At 36.8% G+C, this 18,707-nt stretch overlaps 1 protein-coding gene and 1 pseudogene across 3 annotated transcripts in view; both read right to left on the bottom strand.

Annotated features, from left to right (window-relative positions):
• The window catches only part of LINGO2 (leucine rich repeat and Ig domain containing 2), a 1,121,960-nt gene that overhangs the window by 726,246 nt on the left and 377,007 nt on the right, over positions 1-18,707 (bottom strand). The window lies entirely within an intron of this gene.
• LOC121495198 lies at positions 15,350-16,208 on the bottom strand (annotated as a pseudogene).

The following is an 18,707-nucleotide window of genomic DNA, read 5'->3' as shown; positions in this document are numbered from 1 at the left end:
ACAGACAGGCAAAGTGAGCTGATGAAAACTGCCCAGAGCCAGGAGGCTCAAGAAACACTGACTTAAAGAGTTCTGGCTGTTTTTTGGTGGCCCTGCCTGGATCTCACAGTGGAAAGTATTACTGCTTCTTCTATAATCCGAATTATTAAAGACATGGGAGAAAAATTGGAAGGGAGAAAACATAGAGTCGGGTTCTAATCTAAGAACTGTTATTCTATTAAATCTAATAAATATCATCATCTGATGGGGAACAGGGTTAGCTGGGGACAAAGCACAGTTGATATCCCACAAAAGACCCCTGCCCAGGGTGGGATATCTGTGACATTACTCAGGAAGTTTCTAATTGTCTTAATGTTAATACCTTGCTAAAGTGAAAAGCAGTCTTTAACTTGAAAATGGCAAGGCCTCCAGTATGTTGTAGGTCCTTGGTAGCATATGAAAATCCTTTTGAAATCTCCCTTTTTCTTACCTCCCCCAACTCGCAGGTGTATAATCAGCCACTCCTCACAAGCCCAGGGCAGCAGCTCTTCCTGCCCATGAGTCCTGTCCCTGTGCTTTAATAAAACCACCATTTTACACCAAAGATGTCTCAAGAATTCCTCCTTGGTTGTCGGCCCTGGACCTCACCCCACCAAACTTACCTATATTCCAAAACTTCATCATCATCTACCACTTTCACTATTAAATTCGAGACATTTATTTAGGGTTTGTCTTGTGCTAGCTTCTACAATGTAGAAAACAGTGTAAGGTAACCTCAAGGAGCTGACTGTACATAACTAATTCTAATATAATGGTATAAGTGTTCTTGATCAGTAATAAAATTTGAATAGAAACATTTTTGTTTCTGGAAGAAAGAATAGGATTTATGATACAGATAGTGGACATAAGTAAGGTCAAACAGATTTTTTTTTTTTTTAGCAAAGCAAACATTCACAATAAAAAATTTAAAATGATTACCTTAAAAATTAACCACTATAACACTCCACCTGTGGATGAGTCAAGGGAGGTTCCTAAACAGCTACTCTATTCCAAATCTGTTCAACAAATTATTGAAACTGTTTGGTCTAACTAAGCCATCTCAGACATTAACCATGACTGTAGGCTATTCACAGTATCTTTCCTTACCTAAGAAAGGGATACAAGATTTTTAATTGAGAGACTCAACTTCAAAAAACTGTAGGTGATCTCTCTTCTAAAAGGCTTATTAATTTTTCTATTTAATGTAGTAAAATTTCATGCAGAAACATTCTTGGGGGGAAGAAAAGATAAATGAGTCCTGGGATGCATTTGGCTTTAACAGGGGGGAAAGAAAATGAAAGAAGAAACAAGTTGGAGACACTTCTCAAGCAAAAGTGTCTCTATTCATAGCAGCAAGTAACACCCAAAACAGATAATAACAATTTCATGCTTTGGCTGAATAACAGCTCTTGAGCACTAGATACCCTGAGGAAACAGAGGAAAAAGTCAGCATGATTCCTGCCCTTGAGGAGTTTCAAGTTTAATGGGGAAAAAGGGCTCTCACATGAAAACAAAACAAAAATCATAATAAACCAGATACAGACATTAAAGGCACAAAAGAAAATAAGCATCTTTTTCAGAATTATATAAATTCCACTGCTGGTAGTCCAAAGAAGATAATATTATCATAGCTTAATCTGTTCAAACAAAAAGGCATCTTTCTGTGACAATCTTAAGAAAAATAACTTCTTAGACTGGTATTCTTAAATGAGTAAGGGCAAATACAAAGTAAAGTTAAGAGGATGAATTCTTCCAGTTAAAAATAACGGAAGAGTTTTCCTTCTCTTTTTCTTTGAGCATTTACTTTAGAAAACTTTCTAAGTACTTTGAACTATGTATAAATAGTTTTGAAACTAGATAGGCCCTTTGTCAGCTTTACAACCCAGAAACATTCTTCTCAAAACCTGAGAGCTATCTTTCTGAATTGTAAACATCAAGGGACTTTGCACCACTCTCTCTGCTTCTGTAGGAGGGTAGGAGCCTGACTGTGCCCTAGTCTAAGTCATAAAAGTACCTGCTGTCATAAACAAATGAAAAAATGTCCTCCCTCTGGATAAACCCAATTAGCTAACACAGATGATCATCCCAATTACCAGGTATAAAGACAGGATGAACTCTGTATGGCAAATGATGCTGTTAACTCCTCTTCCTGTAATGAGTTGTACCTGCTTGACCACAGAAAATGGTGGGCTTTCTTTCTGTCTTTGCAATCTCTTAGCAGATGGCTTGTGATGCACACCACATTTTGCCTTAATGCTTCTTCCATAATAAAATTGTTTCTTTTCTCTACTCTCCACCTGGTGGAGAGCATTTCTAAGTTGGCAAAATATATTTTTTAAAATTTTATTTCCCAAATATGTCAGTGAATGGCATTGCTGCTTTCTGAAATCTAGCACGAGAACTGAGAAAACCAAACAAATTAAATTTCCTAAACTCGGGTAGACAAAAACACAAATATTTTTTAATGCCCTTCAATATTTATTTCTGTTTTAATTGTCCTGTTTATAATTATACTCTATTATGATTTTAATGTCATGGGAATGCATTTGCAAAGATAGCTAAATTGAAAAAAAAAACAAAGAAAGAAGGAAAGAAAGAGAAAAGGAGGGAGGGAGGGAGTAAAGAAGGAAGGGGGGAATGTTTTTTGGAAATCAAAGAGCTAAGTTCTTTTTTTTTAAGATTTTATTTATTTATTCATGAGACACACACACACACACAGAGAGAGAGAGACAGACAGACAGAGAGAGAGAGAGAGGCAGAGACACAGGCAGAGGGAGAAGCAGGCTCCATGCAAGGGAGCCCGATGTGGGAATGGATCCGGGGCTCTGGGATCAGGCCCTGGGCTGAAGGTGGCGCTAAACCACTGAGCCACCCAGACTGCCCCAAAGAGCTAAGTTCTAATTCCAAATTTCACCTGGTTTGTAACTGCCAATAAGTCACAGTGTATCTATCTTTAAAGAGAAGATAATATTATCTACTTTGCAGTTTATTTTGTTGTGTACATATCACAGGGCAGTCTCTCCCAAAGCTCCTCCATATACCTCATCCCAATCACAGCCTTCTCCTTCAAAAATAACAATTATGACAACTTGTATAGTAAATACTTCCTCAAATTCCTTTCTGGTCTTTTATCACCCAAGTGATCCTCAGACACATAGTTGAATCTTGTCTGATTAAAGAAATCCTACATACCTTTTAGGCTTCTTTTCATCTATAGTTTTCCCTTCCACTTCTTTCTTTTTCTTCCAAGTTTCTGTTGAAGATCAAAGGCCATTTAAGCTACAGGTTTTCTCACATTCCAGATTTTTTTCTTCTATTTTAATACTATAAACCCTGTAACATGCTCTTATGTCCACTGTATTTCCTGCTTGATCAAACTCAGGTTTAATTTGCATGAAGTCTTTGACAATACTGTAAATGGTGTCATGTTCTTTCATCAGGATTTTCTCTCCTGTTTCCTGATGCTAGCACCCAAGGATGCTAATGGCTGCTGATGCTCATTGCAAATCCATTTATTCAGTGGAGGCACAAAATAGTGATTTTGAATTCTTTCATTTTGTTTCATTTATTAACTGAAATTATTTCATAAAGAGACATTTTCTTATAAGGGAAACTATCTTTTATTTGGCTACCCAAATTTATAGGAGTATTGGAAGGGGAAAATAAGTGCTTGTTGCTTTCTTGTTGTTAGTTGACAAGATAATGAATCACTTTCCTATGATCCTGGAAAGGTAACTAACTGGTTACCTTTTTAATATCATTCTGCACTTAGCAATTTCTACATATTTTATAGGTTTCAGTACACTGAAATTGTTATCTTAAAACTCAAGTTGTTCCATCTTTAAGCAGTAGGAGCATCTTGAAGCTAGTCTCTGAGTCTTTTTGACATTATTTATAGAGGCACTAATATATTCTTTGCTATCTACTATGGTAGAATGTTCCAGTCTTAGCTTGTATATTTTCTTCCCCAGACCCAACACTGACCATTCCCCAAGAGGCACTGGTTTCTTTGAGTGGAAAACAGCATTTCAAGACTATAAAACTGAGCACCAAGGATGCTAAGGGCTAGGGGTTATCATTATCTATATTCCTGTTCAGTACACAAACTGAGAAATATGCACACACACACAACATATACATTTTCACATATACACATGCATACATGTTTAACTTTTAAATATAACTCATCTCATGAGTTTATTCTTATATTTCCTATTCAAATATAGTACTACATGGTTTCACTGAACTTTTTCTATCTTATACCTGTATCCTTTTCTATACTGACAATCTTGATTTCCACAAGCACACAATATGATAGAATTGGAATATCTCATAATTTTTCATTTACCTTATCCAATGCTATAAACATAATATATACAGTAATAGTCTCAGAAAAATCATACACATATAACTAATTTTTGCCCACAATGAGAATGCTTTCAAGGACATAGGGATAGAATTAGAGTATTCTACAGCTTTTCATTTGTTTTATTCCATATTATGTGAACAGTAGTATAACAATATTATCATCACCAATTATAATTCTTTTTATTTAAAGATTTTTTGGGGCAGCCTGGGGGGCTCAGTGGTTTAGTGCTGCCTTCAGCCCAGGGTGTGATCCTGGAGACTGGGGATCGAGTCCCACATCAGGCTCCCTGCATGGAGCCTGCTTCTCCCTCTGCCTCTCTCTCTGTGTCTCTCATGAATAAATAAAATCTTTAAAAAATAAAAAATAAAAAAATAAAAGGTTTTATTTATTTATTAATGAAAGACACACAGAGAGAGGGAGAGAGCACGGCAGAGACACAGGCAGTGTTGTTTTTCAGCAGTGTTACACACAGTGGCTTGCTTTCTGAAATTTCTTAGCTGTTCTCTCTGACTTTAATCAAAACTATTTTTTTCCCCTTTAACTATGCTGTTTCTGTCAAGTTTTGCATTGATTCCACACCCAGTGATGTCTCTGCAATGTGGACACTGTTGGAGAAGAGTGCTCTGGCTGTACAATTCTGAGAGTTCACTAGGTCTAAGTCATTCTAGTCCCTCCAGACCTTCTTCTTGTGCCACTTGGACTCATTGGTGATTGGAGTGGGTAAAATCCCATCTCTTGTTAGCAGCTATACTCACATTGGTCCACTGTCCCTTTCCAGTTAATACCTCCTGCTCTCTGGAGGTTCTTCTATTATAGGTTCCCTGTCTTCCCACTGTTTTTCTCTACTTCTTGCTGCACAAATGCTGATACCATGTGCATCTTGCAGCTACTGGTGCTTTACCCTCCCCTGTTTGTACTCCACTGTAAAAATCAGCCATATATATATTTTTTTTTTTTTGCTTTTGGTATCTGTACCAAAAACAGAGTAACCCTCTGTCATTTTATATGGGGATTTGGAATAATACAAATGTATGCTTCCACTGTCATCCTGTCTTTCCAGAAGTTCACACTGTGGAACTTAGTATACTCTAGGCTTTCATTATGTGTTGAGTTAGATTTAACTGAATAACAAAGTGAATGACAAGTTAGGAAAATTCTCTGTAAGCCTTAAGTCTTTATCAATATATACTGGCATAAGTTATAACAAACGTTATTTATGTAAATACTCTTACGTTGATATGTGGCATATAAAAGAAAATAGGACATAAAGGGGAGAGATAGGAGTGTGATTGTTATTCCTTATCATAAATTTTACATGAAAAAATTGGTAGATGTTCATTGAAGTCTCTGTTGGTCAGATCAAAAGACAGAATCTGCTATCAGCTTCACCCTACTTTACTCTGGTTTTGTATATTCAAAATCATCCTAGCTTAATGGAAAAGTAAAAGACATTGATTTAGACTGAGACAAGAATCACCTAACTATATGTGTTCTCATTAGCCAAGTGCTCAAGGCCATTTGCTATCAACCTGATGTTATCACTAAGTGTTACAAACTGCCTACTGGTCTCACCTTAAAAGGAAACACTGTCTGAGGCTTACTTCTTCTTTAATGCCTATATTAAAAGTTCCTCCTATATTCCTGTGGTCAGTTTATATAGGTCTGGAGAAAGATCCCACTAATGAGCACCAGTTCATTAAAAGATCAATCTCATAAATTAAAACCAATGAGAATGAATATAAAACCGAAAAACTACATTTTGATAGAAATAACCCGCGTTAAAAGAAATGCTGTTAAAAACTCTTTCAACATTGATCCATCCTTCTAGCATTTAGTATTATAGATAGTATATCTGATGCTGGTCTGGCTATCTCTTTCTGTGACTGAGATCCTCCTCCTTCTCTTTTCTCCACTTCCTTCCCTCCCTCCCTTCCTCCCATTCCTTTCTTCCTTTTCTCCTTCTTTTGTGAGGGCAGATAACATGTAGGTCAAAAGCATTAGATTTGGAACCATATATTTAGTGTCCCACTAATCAAAAAGCCACTTAAAACATGTAGGGCCCATGGGAATTTACTTGAGTTCTCTAATCCTTAATTTTCTCATCAATACAATGGAAATAAAACTGTACCTAATACTCAGAAGGTCGTAAAATTCAATGATATGACATATTTATATCTATTAGTAGCAAGCATTTAACAAAGGTTACCTATTACAATGCTTTATTATTACTACTAATTTTTAAAAATTTTTATTTAAATTCCATTTAGTTAATATACAGTGTAATATTAGTTTCAGGTGTACAATTTAGTGATTCAGCACTTCTATACAAAACCCGTGCTCATTGCAGCAAGTGCACTCCTTGATCCTCATCCACTATTTCACTCATCCCCTCACCACCCACCCCCACCCCCAACCATCAATTTGTTCTCTGTAAAGTCTGTTTGTTGGTTTGCTCCTCTCTCTGCCTTTCTTTTATCTCCTTTGCTCTTTTGTTTTGTTTCTTAAATTCCACATGTGAGTGAGATTATACAGTATTTATCTTTTTCTGATTCACTTATTTCCCTTAGCATTATGCTCTGTAGCTCCACTCATGTCATTGCAAATGACAAAATTAACATTTGTTTTGATCTTTATAATTCCAAATTTCTCTTTGATATATCTAAATATAGATCTTTTAGTAACCATGAACACTTTGGCAAAACCTTTCATTTATACATATCATAGCACTTACACATATTATTGGCATAGTACTTTTATTTCTTTGTAGTTATGAAAGAAATGAATACTCCAGGCAAGAAGGCAGTATATCTGCTTGTTAACTATTGCAACTTACACTTAGCATAGTGCCCTGCAGACCCTCAATGAACATTTGAATTAACAGCTTATGTTCTCAAATGTCTAGATATGAGGAAAGAGATGCCTTCCATAACAAATTGAAAATCACTTTATCTCATCTGTAAATTAACAAGTTGGCAGCTAGTTTATACATCTTGCCTTGTATGGTTGGTTATTATGGGTAAGCAAACTTGCTTTGGTACCCCCTGTGAGTAATTGATAAAATCTAGCTCCTCATCCTGGAAAATTCAGTTAGATTTCAGTCTCAGGTAATGTTCTGAAAAAAAATCATGCAGTGGATGGTACTGCCTGAGCAGTTCTCTGACTTTCTTTCCTCTGACATCTTTACTATTAGCTGTGCCCCTTTAGAAAATCAGTCTTTTCAGGCAAGAAACTCTGCAGCTATGCACTGTAGACCAGTTCCATATATGTAACATCAGCAGCACTTTTGGATGCTTCTGAGCACACATGAATAAGCAGTAAAATGAGACCCCAGCTCAGCAATTCTTCAGTAAATGAATGGGAAACCATGCTCTAGGCAGTTATTGATATTACTAAATGGCCCTTGAAAATTGCCCATCGGAGCTGAAAGCATACCCTATTCCTTCTACGCCTTACATTTTCTTTAACTCTCCTTTTTGGACGATCTGTTCCCTTGCTTAGGAATGTAGGCTTTGTAAGCAAGGCAGCAACCCTCTGGATACACACCTCCAGATGATACTCCAGAAAAATGTTAACTTCAAAAGTGTATCCCATGGAGGCAAATCGTCAAAAAGGAGTTCTGAGGCACAGATAGTTAAGTCATATGTTTAAGATGCACTGCTATCAATTTATCAGGTGAATTCAGATCTTTTTAATTCAAGTCACCCACAATGGCATGTCACTGAAATGGAGCTGAGGTTCGAGCCTCTTGATTCTAAACTCCTTCCATAGTATCACATTGCCTTCGGAGAGGAATGACGAACCATCAAAAAAATAATAAATAGAAACAGAAAACTCAGTTATGTTAGACGTAAAGCAACAAAACTGACAGGCAGAGACATGGTGTTTGAAGAATAGTTACTTAAATAGGGTGAACGATACTGTGTACTGTTTACATAGGAAAAGAGGAATCTGTGATGATGATGATGATGATGATTTTGCTACTAATGTGCTGAAATTTTAAGTGTTTAAGTATTTAATGGTGGACTGTATATGAATAATTTCTTCCAAATCCCATTGTTGGAAGTCTGCATCTCCAAGCTTTTAGGTTTATCTATTGTTCATGCTGCTTGTTTGCACAATATTACTGATTATTCACCGTTTGGCTAAATAGTAACATGATATTTCACTGGCGATGAAAACTTCTGGCAAATGCTTGAAGTACAAAATTAGATTGTGGAGAGGATTACATAAAGGGCAATTCAATTGGGGAGAAGGTTGCATATGAAGAATTAAACAAAAAGACCTTTTTATTAAGTGTAGGTATTTCTCAATCACCAAGAATCCCGTGGAACTCAGGCTGCAAAATTATTTTAAAGGGAATTTGGTTTACTTCGAAAATTATAAAATGATAGATAAACAAGTAACAGATACTTTTGTAAACATACATGAGTTTAAACTTTTAGATAGGTTGAAATAAATTTTGTGTGGCCTGAATGTCATTTTCAGTTCAGTTATTCCCATTTATTTATTTATCTCTTACTTTTTGTAAAGGCAAAACTTAAAACATGTTTTAAGTACCTGGGAGTTTGATCTTTCTATTGTTATCTTGATAACAGAATATGAGCTCTATAGCAAAAACATCTTATTCTCATAAAGTTTTTCTATACCACATAATATACACATCAAAACTAGGCTGGAGGGGCACCTGGATGGCTCTGTCTGTTAAGCATCTGCTTTTGGCTCAGGTCAGATCCTGGGGTCCTGGGTTCAAGCCCCAAAGTGGACTCCCTGCTGAATGGGGAGCCAATATCTTCCTCGGCTCTTCACCCTGCTCATGCATGCTCTCTCTCTCTCAAATAAATAAAAACAGTATTTAAAAAAATAAAATAATAAAATAAATTAGGCTGGAACAGTTTGGATAACTCTTCCCTTCCTAAAACAGTTCTGAATAATAAAAAAGTAAGTGAGGGTAGTGGGGGAGAGTTCCTCCTAAAATGAAAATATATGTTTTGTATTTGCTATGAGTTAAAATTTTTTGGTCAATGCCGAGATATGCTCCACAAAAATCTTATGCTCAGCTGAAGAGCAAAAATTAGGATTCCTTTACATATATATCTGTGTCTATACATAGGCATACATATATGCATATATGTTATAGAGAAACAAGATTGGTATATTTTGTTTTATAACTGATACCATTGATGTGTATGTTTTAAAAGACAAATCTGTCAACTCTGAACTAAAATAATGCAGAGCACTTAAATTTGTCTGGCACTAGAGGTCACTAAAACAAGATTACAGATGGAATGACTGTACTTCTGCTAAATCTACAAAGATCAAGCGTAGTTAATCTGCAACCAATCAAGAGGCAGTAATAAAGAATCAAAGGGAACTCTATTTTTAGGAATAGCTAAATTATAGCACAAAGCATTGCAAAATTAAAACATAAAATAGGGAATGAATTAACAGAACTGTAGGTTTTCAAATAAAATAAATAAAAAGGAAAATTAATGTTTTCCTCTATGCATAACAGCCATGTACAGTCATTCCAAATGAAGCCATTGGACCTTACCCTTTGTTATTTATGTGTTTTGCATTTTCAGATCATGTAGGAGCAAAGTGTTAAATAAGAACATTATTCATGAGCTCTTTTTTAGCACACCTGGCAATAAACACGTTAAGTAAGTAAAAGAAGAGAGAGAAGAGGAGAAGGGTAAAGGAAGGGAGAGAAGAGAAGAGTGGTGGGGAGAGTGACTAGTGAGGTGTGTGCAGATACTTCTGTTGCTGATACCATCAAAGTGAGCACAGGTGATGAGACAGAGTGATGAACTGTGCCTTGCAAAGATCAGCTTTGTTTGGCAGCCACTGCCTACTGACCCAATTTTAGATTCTCTGTTTCTTAGCATAGGAGACTTCTTGTGTCTTGGGTTGGTTAAATCCATCTGTTTTCTAAAGGCTTTCTCTTGTGGCTCCCTAGCACCATCACTTGAGTTGGGGAAAGCAGGTCCCTTTAAATGAGAGTTATTTCCGTTTGGAATATCACTGCTATGAGTACCAGATTTCTCAGCTCCAACGATGGTGGAAACATTTACATTTAGTTTCTGGATGATTATAACATGATTTTAGGATAGGTTCCTAAAAGGCACATTAGCCTCTTTAAGTACCAGCCAAGAGATAGATCCTTAATCACTTATATTCTAGGTGCCATGGGAAAGGACACAAACCTCTTTTGGCTCAAATACCCTGAGTATTAGATAACTGGACTATGTGGTCTCAAATACTATAAGTCTAATGTTTAGTGAGTTAATGAGTCCTGCTTGAAAAAAGAATTGCATGACTGAGTTCTGCTAAGAGCTATTAAAGAAATAATTCTTGTGGAATTTTCATGACTGATAACAACTGACATATCTCAATTCATTCTTCATGCAAAGATATTGACTGTTCTCAAATTTGACATTTTCAATATTTCATATATTTGGGAAAGAATTTTTTTTGAAAACATAACTGGTTATGCCACTAGAGCCTTATTCGTGATATCTTTAAAGAGCAAAATGAAAAAGACTCAAACATCACAGATCTCCTATTTTTCTTCAAAATCCAGAAGAATACTTGAAATGCTCAAGGATGGGGATCAGCAATCACCATGTCACCAGGTACCTGCCTCTCAGTGAGCACTCAGAGTGCAGATGTTTGATGGAGCCACCAAATAAAGAGTCAGCATGTTTATTAATAACTTAAAGATGATTGTGCTTAGGGGATTCTGAAAAAGTCAGTTTATGACGTCTTCATTAGAAGTCAAAATCTAACCCATGAATGAGCTCCTGTCTTTATGGGGAAGAAGTGAGCTTATGTTGGGAAAATAGTTAAGTGACTACCATATGGGGAGAGAGGAGAGAATGCAATGCAAAAGAGGTTATCATGATATCTTTTTTCTTCTTTCTGCCTCTTACACTCTATGTGGTAGTCTATAAATCCAACTAACAAAATGTTATTTTAAAGAGATTTTGAATTAAAACAATTGACCCTAAACATTAACATCTAGAAACTGTTACTTGACAGCCTTATAGAATAATTGAAAAAACAAACAACTAAATAATAGGTAAACATTCCAAAAGGCTGAAAGGATGGTTATTCAAATTCAATATTCAAAGGTTACTAAATTAACTAGCAGCTAATCCTTCCATAGAATATTTACATCTTCTCAAAGAGAAAAATATATAAAGAGATATTTTAAGCAGGTGAGTCTGTGGAAACTTTCCTTTCATGCATTCTCCCTTCCTCTAGTCACTCCACAAGAATTGTTATGATCTCACTGTATGCCAGGCACCATATTAGGCTCAGAAAATGCAATGAGATAAACAAACACTGCCCTGCTTTCACAGAGGTTACTGTAAACAAGAGAAGACTGTCCATCAAGTAAATAAGCAATAATAATGAAATGAGATTCATGCCAGGACAGAGGTGTCCTGTCCCTTTTTGGTCCATTTATCATATAGAAGTCCATAAATATATGTTGGATTACACAAGTAAGCAATTGGGACTGAATGAAAACATTCATCATTGGAGAAGAAAGGGAGGCACAGTTTAAATATTTTTTTCTAATGATGATCTCTTTATTAGGCCAAGGATCATGTCCCTTGGTGAAGATTATGAAGAGTATATAGGCAGGGCCCTATCACCAGTCTCCATTCACAGGAAAACTAAAATCTCTACTCCATTTTGTGAGCTGTTGAAAGATGGAGTGAGACCTCACATGAAGACAAAAGAGAGATGAGATGAGATGAGATGAGATGAGATGAGATGAGATCAGATCAGATCAGATCAAGTATGGGAAAAACAAATGTTACTCAGCCCAAGTTATATAGAAGTGAGCTAGTTTTGCCCATAAATTCTCCAAAAATATATATTTTGATCTCATTATTTCAAAAGGATGAAGTCAGAGGCAAAAGGTACCCTACTTTGGGAAAAGAGGTATGAAGGCACATGTATAGTATGATCTCCCATGAAGATTCTATTGTTGTTGTTATAGGACAGAGAATAGAGAGGGAAAATCTCATGAAATGCCATAGAGATTTGTTGGAAATATGTGATCTATCAGGAGCTGAGCTGCTTTCAGTAAGTGTTGTCTATAACTGTGCTTGCTCTGATAAGCTGACAAAACGAGTGACTTCCACATTTCGGACAGTTCATAAATTCAAGGTATTGAATCCATTTTTATTTTATTTTAAAATCCTGATTTATCTCTTTCTGACAGCACATCCCACAGTTCCTTTTGGCTTCTTGCTACATTAGAGAGCAATCATGAATGTCAAGTTTTGATGGGCACCATGAGGACCCTTCTCTATAGTCCACAGTCCATGTGGGTCTTCCTGATATGATTGATTGTGGCAGAGAGGCATTCTTCATATAAAGATTAATTGCTTCAGCAATTATTCATTACTGAATGGTTGTCTGTGATTCCACATTTTTGACTCTTACTTAAGCAAGCAGTTCCAATGTTAGATTAATTTATTTTCTCCTCTCTCTCTTTAACTACTGTATATTCATTTTATTTTTATCTTTAACATTTAAATAAAATGCTTCCTTTTGCCAATCTAGGTAAGAATTGAGCAAGGCTTTCAAAAGTCATAAAGAACAGGATGGACTAAAGAATTGATGTGAATTTTCTCTCCCCAATAACTAAGAAAAAAAATATGTATGGCAAAGCTAGGAATCCATGTGGTCAAGGCAAAAAGGGAAACATTGTATGGTTTGTTGTCACCTCTCTTTTTAATGCGGACGCATATAACTACTATAAATGAGTCAACACTGTAAGGTTATTTTCCAAATTTAATTCTCTCAAAGTCCACTGAGTTGGACTAGATCCTGATGAAATGCAAGAAGTTAAGAGAAACTAAGAGAACTGCATACAAACTATTTTCAGCACATTTAAAAATGCCAGAGCATGAGCACAGGGACAATCTTACTTTTGAAAGTTAAAAGCAAGCTTTTACTTAAGATTGCTCTTGATGAAATACCCTAGGACCAATCTTAAAATTTTTCAACTTGTTTTACAAAAACAAAACAAAGCAAAGTATCTCCATGTTCTCTGGATAATTTTTCTTTTTTACTTTTTTTCTTTTTTTGGGGGGTGGTGTGGGGAAAGAGAGTGCATGTGCACCAACAGAGGAAGGGACGGAGGGAGGAGAGAGAATCTTAAGCAGGTTTTACGCCCAGCACAGGTTCAATATGGGGCTCAATCTCAGGACCCCAAGATCATGGGCTGAGCCAAAATCAATAATCTGATGTTTAACCAACTGAGCCACCCAGGCACCAAGATAAATAACTTTTTAGTAGCTAGAAAAGGAATTTTTAATTTGCCATTTTCATAAGGAAGTGCCTGGAGCTAGAAGAAGCATCTATGGAGAATACAGAATGGAGAGTGGTCACATTTAAAGGGATTGTATAAAGATTGGATTCAGAAGTTATTAAATATTTTGCATCTGAACAATCCATAGCTGTGCATGGAAGAGAAAAAAAAAGTTTATTTCAGTTAAGATCACACAGAAGAAAAGACAAAACAGGAACCATAAAACCCAGATCTATTCTCAAACCACTAAATACTTGACTACACTATCTTTAAAATATGCTTGTACTTTAAAACTTGCAAATGGTTGCCAATGCATCTGTTGTATAATGTTATGTAGTGTACAAAACTAAATAAATTAGTTTTACCAGGACGTAGGCAGAGGAATCTCTAGCTATATTTCATCAGTTTAGGAAAAAGAATATGTATAATTTTTTAAGTGTGAAAATGAGTCCAAAGCATGGCATTATTAACTATCATATATTCCCATGATAGATCAGTATTTTTATTTGGGGGAACTTTTCACGTAATTTAGATAGTTGGTTCATCCCAAATTGCCTCTCTCACCTGGTCTTGTACAGCAGGACAACAATTGATCTTTGCTCATTGCTGTTCTATCTTGACACAGTTCAAAATGCAGAACATCTGAGGCTACTGATGAGTGATGAGTCCACATATTGCAAAACCATGCATTTTCCCCTGAGTACTTTTCATATTTTAAAATAAGAATCACTTCATCTGAAAGGATGGCTTACCAAGCATTTAACTTGCAGAGATGAAATGAATGTATAAAACAGAGAACCCTCCATTGTGCCACCACATTCAGAGTTAAACACCTGGGAAAGTCACTTGTGTGAGCCTTAGGGCGCATTTCCCAACTACCAAAGCAGACCACAGGTTCTCCTGATTGCTTTCCTTAAATTTCATAGGAAGATGTTTCTAATGTGCACATTGTTTTCACCCTCCAAAAGATGCCTCCAGCACTGCGAATCCAGCTAGCACTTGGATGCAAATAGCACTTTAACCTAAAACGGATTCACAGCATGGAAACATTGTACGATTTTACCTTTAACTCTCTTTCTCTCTGATGCACTAGTTACATAGAAAATTAAGGCAAAACATGTTTTCATTACCCTTTTTTTCCTCTGTCTTTTAACACAGCTAATCTCATACTTGTAACTTCTACTGATTCTTTTGTTCTATACACATAGCTTGATTCAGATAGAACATCAGGGCAAAGTGACTTAAATGATGTGTAGTTTTTTTATGAAAAAATAAACTTGGATTTTTTTAAAAAAGACACATTTGTTCAGTGTCATGATCGGACTATTACATTTAGCAATCAACAGAAGGGTGCAAAAAAAAAAAAGAAAGAAAGAAAAACTACATTAAAACCCTTTGTTGCAATGCTTTACACTTTCCACAGAAACTAAAATAACCTGTTATACAGTTAGTCACAAATACAGTCCTCCAGGTTTTGCCCATACACATGAGTATTGTCTAAAACATGTCTTCTCTGTAGCAGGTAGGCCCTGCTGCCACTGTGTTTGGCTCAGTTAAAAAACCCGTTGTAACCTGTAGTTTCCCTGTCACTTCTCTGGCTCTCTTCTCCTGGTAAGCTTTGTTCCTGATGGTAATTAAAACCCTCTGCCATTGTTATACCTGCTGCTGCTGCTGCTGGAACCGCCATAGCAACCTTGGCTTCATGGTTCGGTAAAGTACTGGCCTCCACCACACCTATGGTGGGGTCAGAATTTCTGCCTCCAGAATTTCCTCCTTTCATGGGTCCAAAATTTGAGGATTGATTGTTGTAACCGCCAAAATCATTATAGCTTCCTTCACCTCTAACATTGCTTCCATCATTACCAAATCTGTTATAGCCATCCCCACTGCCACCATATCTACCACTACCTTGACTGCCACCAAAGCCACTTCACCCACTAAAGTTCCCTCCATGACCAAGGTTGTCATTCCCACCAAAACCACCTCCACAACCACCACCAGTTTCCAGAACCACTTTGACCTCTCTGGCTGGATGAAGCACTAGCCATCTCTTGCTTAGATAGGGCTTTCCTTACTTCACAGTTGTGGCCATTCACAGTACGGGATTTTTCAGTGAATCTTGTCTACAGAGTCATGTTCAGCAAATGTTACAAAAGCTAAACCTCTCCTCTGCCATCACCTCCATCAGTCATGATCTTAATCACATCTGTTTTCCCATACTGCTCAAAATAATCTATTAGATGATGTTCTTCAGTGTCTTCTTTCATGCCACCAACCAAAATTTTTTTCACAGTTAAGTGGGCATCAAGATCTTTTAGAATCTTCTCTTGAGACAGCCCCCTTTGGTTCCACAACTCTTCCATCTACCTTGTGTGGCCTTGCATTCTTGGTTGCATCCACCTCCTCCACGATGGCTTATGTGACAAACCCAAAACCTCTGGAGCATTTGGTGTTTAGGTCTCTCTTTACCACACAGCTGTAAGCATTCTTCATTCCTCAAAATGGCTCTTCAGACTTTCATCAGTTGTTTCAAATCTCAAGCCTCTGAGGAAGAGCTTCTGCAGCTGTTCTGTGATCCTTGGGACACTTTGACTTAGACATAATGGCAGTGGGAGGGGAGAGTTTAATGATGCTTACTACATGGTGTCCATGGGCAGAAAGGAAAACTTGGATATTTTGATAAAAGTGCTCATTATAAATTAAAAGTGTGAGATATTGTTTCAAGGGCTAATGCCGTCATTGAAATTAAGGGATTCAGTAGCCACCCTGTACTCTTCTGTGCTCAAATCCAAAATATGATGTAATGCCACTTTAAATTCAATATTTTATGCACTTTAATCAACATTTAAAATAGCAGGTCATTTTGTGAGTGGAAATATTTGTGTTGTTCCAATGGGCAGCTTAGAGATCATGAAATAAAGTTTATAGGAAAGTGAACCTTGAATCCATTTTATGAATAAATATCTAGCACTTGGGATTTTTAGCATTATGTGCCTATTCCTTAAGGGCTTCTTAAAGTAGTGCTAGAATTTTCAAATATGACCTTGTTATTATTTTGAGGCTATAATGGGTGGTAGTTTGGTTGTTGCTTCCTTAAAGTCTCAAAAAAATCAGTGGTAATTAATAGCACCAAATATATTTTTGAAAATCTAATTTGTAAGGTAGTTACAAATTAGATTACATTTGAATGTGTGTGTGTGTATGTGTGTGTGTGTATGTGTGTGTGTGTCTGTGTGTGTGTGTGTGTGTGTGTGTGTGTGTGGAGAGAGAGAGAGAGAGATTGAGAGAAAAAAGAGAATCTAGGATGGCTAATCTAGAAACATCCTTAGAAGGTTTTTATTTAAACCCTATCATTTATACATGAGGATACTGAGACTCAGAGAGAGGTCTGACCTTCCCCTATGTAATGGAGTTAGGAACAAAGCTGAGACTAGAGCTCCATTTCTCCTGATCTCTATTCCATTACAGTCAGCACTAAGAAGGCCAGAACTAGAAGTGCTCTGATGGAGGTTGGATGACCAGAAGCTGGACTCTTGTAGGCTCTGTAGAATAGATTCCTACCCAGGGTAGAAGGTTAGACTAGATATTATCCAAGGTGTGTGTTCCAGTTCCAAGATTTTACTTATCAACTTTTGGAAATAAATTGTGATGAAGAGGGATAAGGAGATGAAGAACTCTGTAAAGGTAGCATGCTGAAATTTCTGAAGCTCTTTATTCAAATAATGGCAAAAAATGTATTAATTTTCTAACTTTTCTTTTGGTAATGTCTCCCACTTGAGAAAAACAAACCATCAACCTTTCCTATACTTCAATATCTCTCATAATTACATATGTTATTAAACAACTGATAAGAGAAGAGGTATGAGATGAACTCCATTTCACTGGCATTCATAGTGGCAATAATACATGCTGCCCCATATCGCTTCCATTCAGCTGATGAAGCAAAGGAATAAGAGGACTACAAACAAAAGCAGTTAGCACCTGGTAGGCATTCAGGGAAATAACCAATGAAAGAAGGAGAAAAAAAAAACACTCAATCCCCTGTTATATAAAACAAAGTTTAGGGATCCCTGGGTGGCGCAGTGGTTTGGCGCTTGCCTTTGGCCCAGGGCGCGATCCTGGAGACCCGGGATCGAATCCCACATCGGGCTCCCGGTGCATGGAGCCTGCTTCTCCCTCTGCCTATGTCTCTGCCTCTCTCTCTCTCTCTCTCTGTGACTATCATAAATAAATCAAAAATTAAAAAAAAAAGTTTATAAAACAAAGTTTATAAGTATTTACATTATAAATGAAAACCTCAATATCACTTATTTGCAACATTATGAAATTTCGCATTTAAACTCAAATGCTGGGATCCCTGGGTGGTGCAGCGGTTTGGCGCCTGCCTTTGGCCCAGGGCGCGATCCTGGAGAACCAGGATCGAATCCCATGTCGGACTCCTGGTGCATGGAGCCTGCTTCTCCCTCTGCCTATGTCTCTGCCTCTCTCTCTCTCTCTCTCTGTGACTATCATAAATAAATAAAAATTTAACAAAAAAATAAAATAAAATAAACTCAAATGCTATTGCCATTTTTAAATACCCAAGGCTGAATTACCTCAGAGGAAGTCTGAATATTTTTATAGCAATTTGTAGGCAAACTGCAGATTTTTGAATGCTGGGGAAAGAGAGAATTGATCATTCCTTACTTGATTCCCCGATTTCCCTAGCTACTTCCACATCACTAATTCCTAAAAGTCCAGTTTGGAAGTCAGATCCTGCAAACTACCCAGTGGCATTAATGACAAAATCCTGTACTATGAACCCTGAAGTGACCCTTCAGTGGGTGTTAGAAAGCCCACAGAATACAGATGTCTCTAGTATAATCATAAAATGAGGTAAAGCAGAAATTTTCATTAGAAATCCAATATGAGACTGAATATGAAATGCAAATAGGAAAGAGCTTTTCTTCTCCAGAAACCAAAATGTCAATAATTCCCTTCTTTTATTCATTT

Source organism: Vulpes lagopus, chromosome 7 (genome assembly GCF_018345385.1).
Source record: "Vulpes lagopus strain Blue_001 chromosome 7, ASM1834538v1, whole genome shotgun sequence".
Taxonomy (NCBI): domain Eukaryota; kingdom Metazoa; phylum Chordata; class Mammalia; order Carnivora; family Canidae; genus Vulpes; species Vulpes lagopus.
This window is presented reverse-complemented; position numbering and strand designations above follow the sequence as displayed.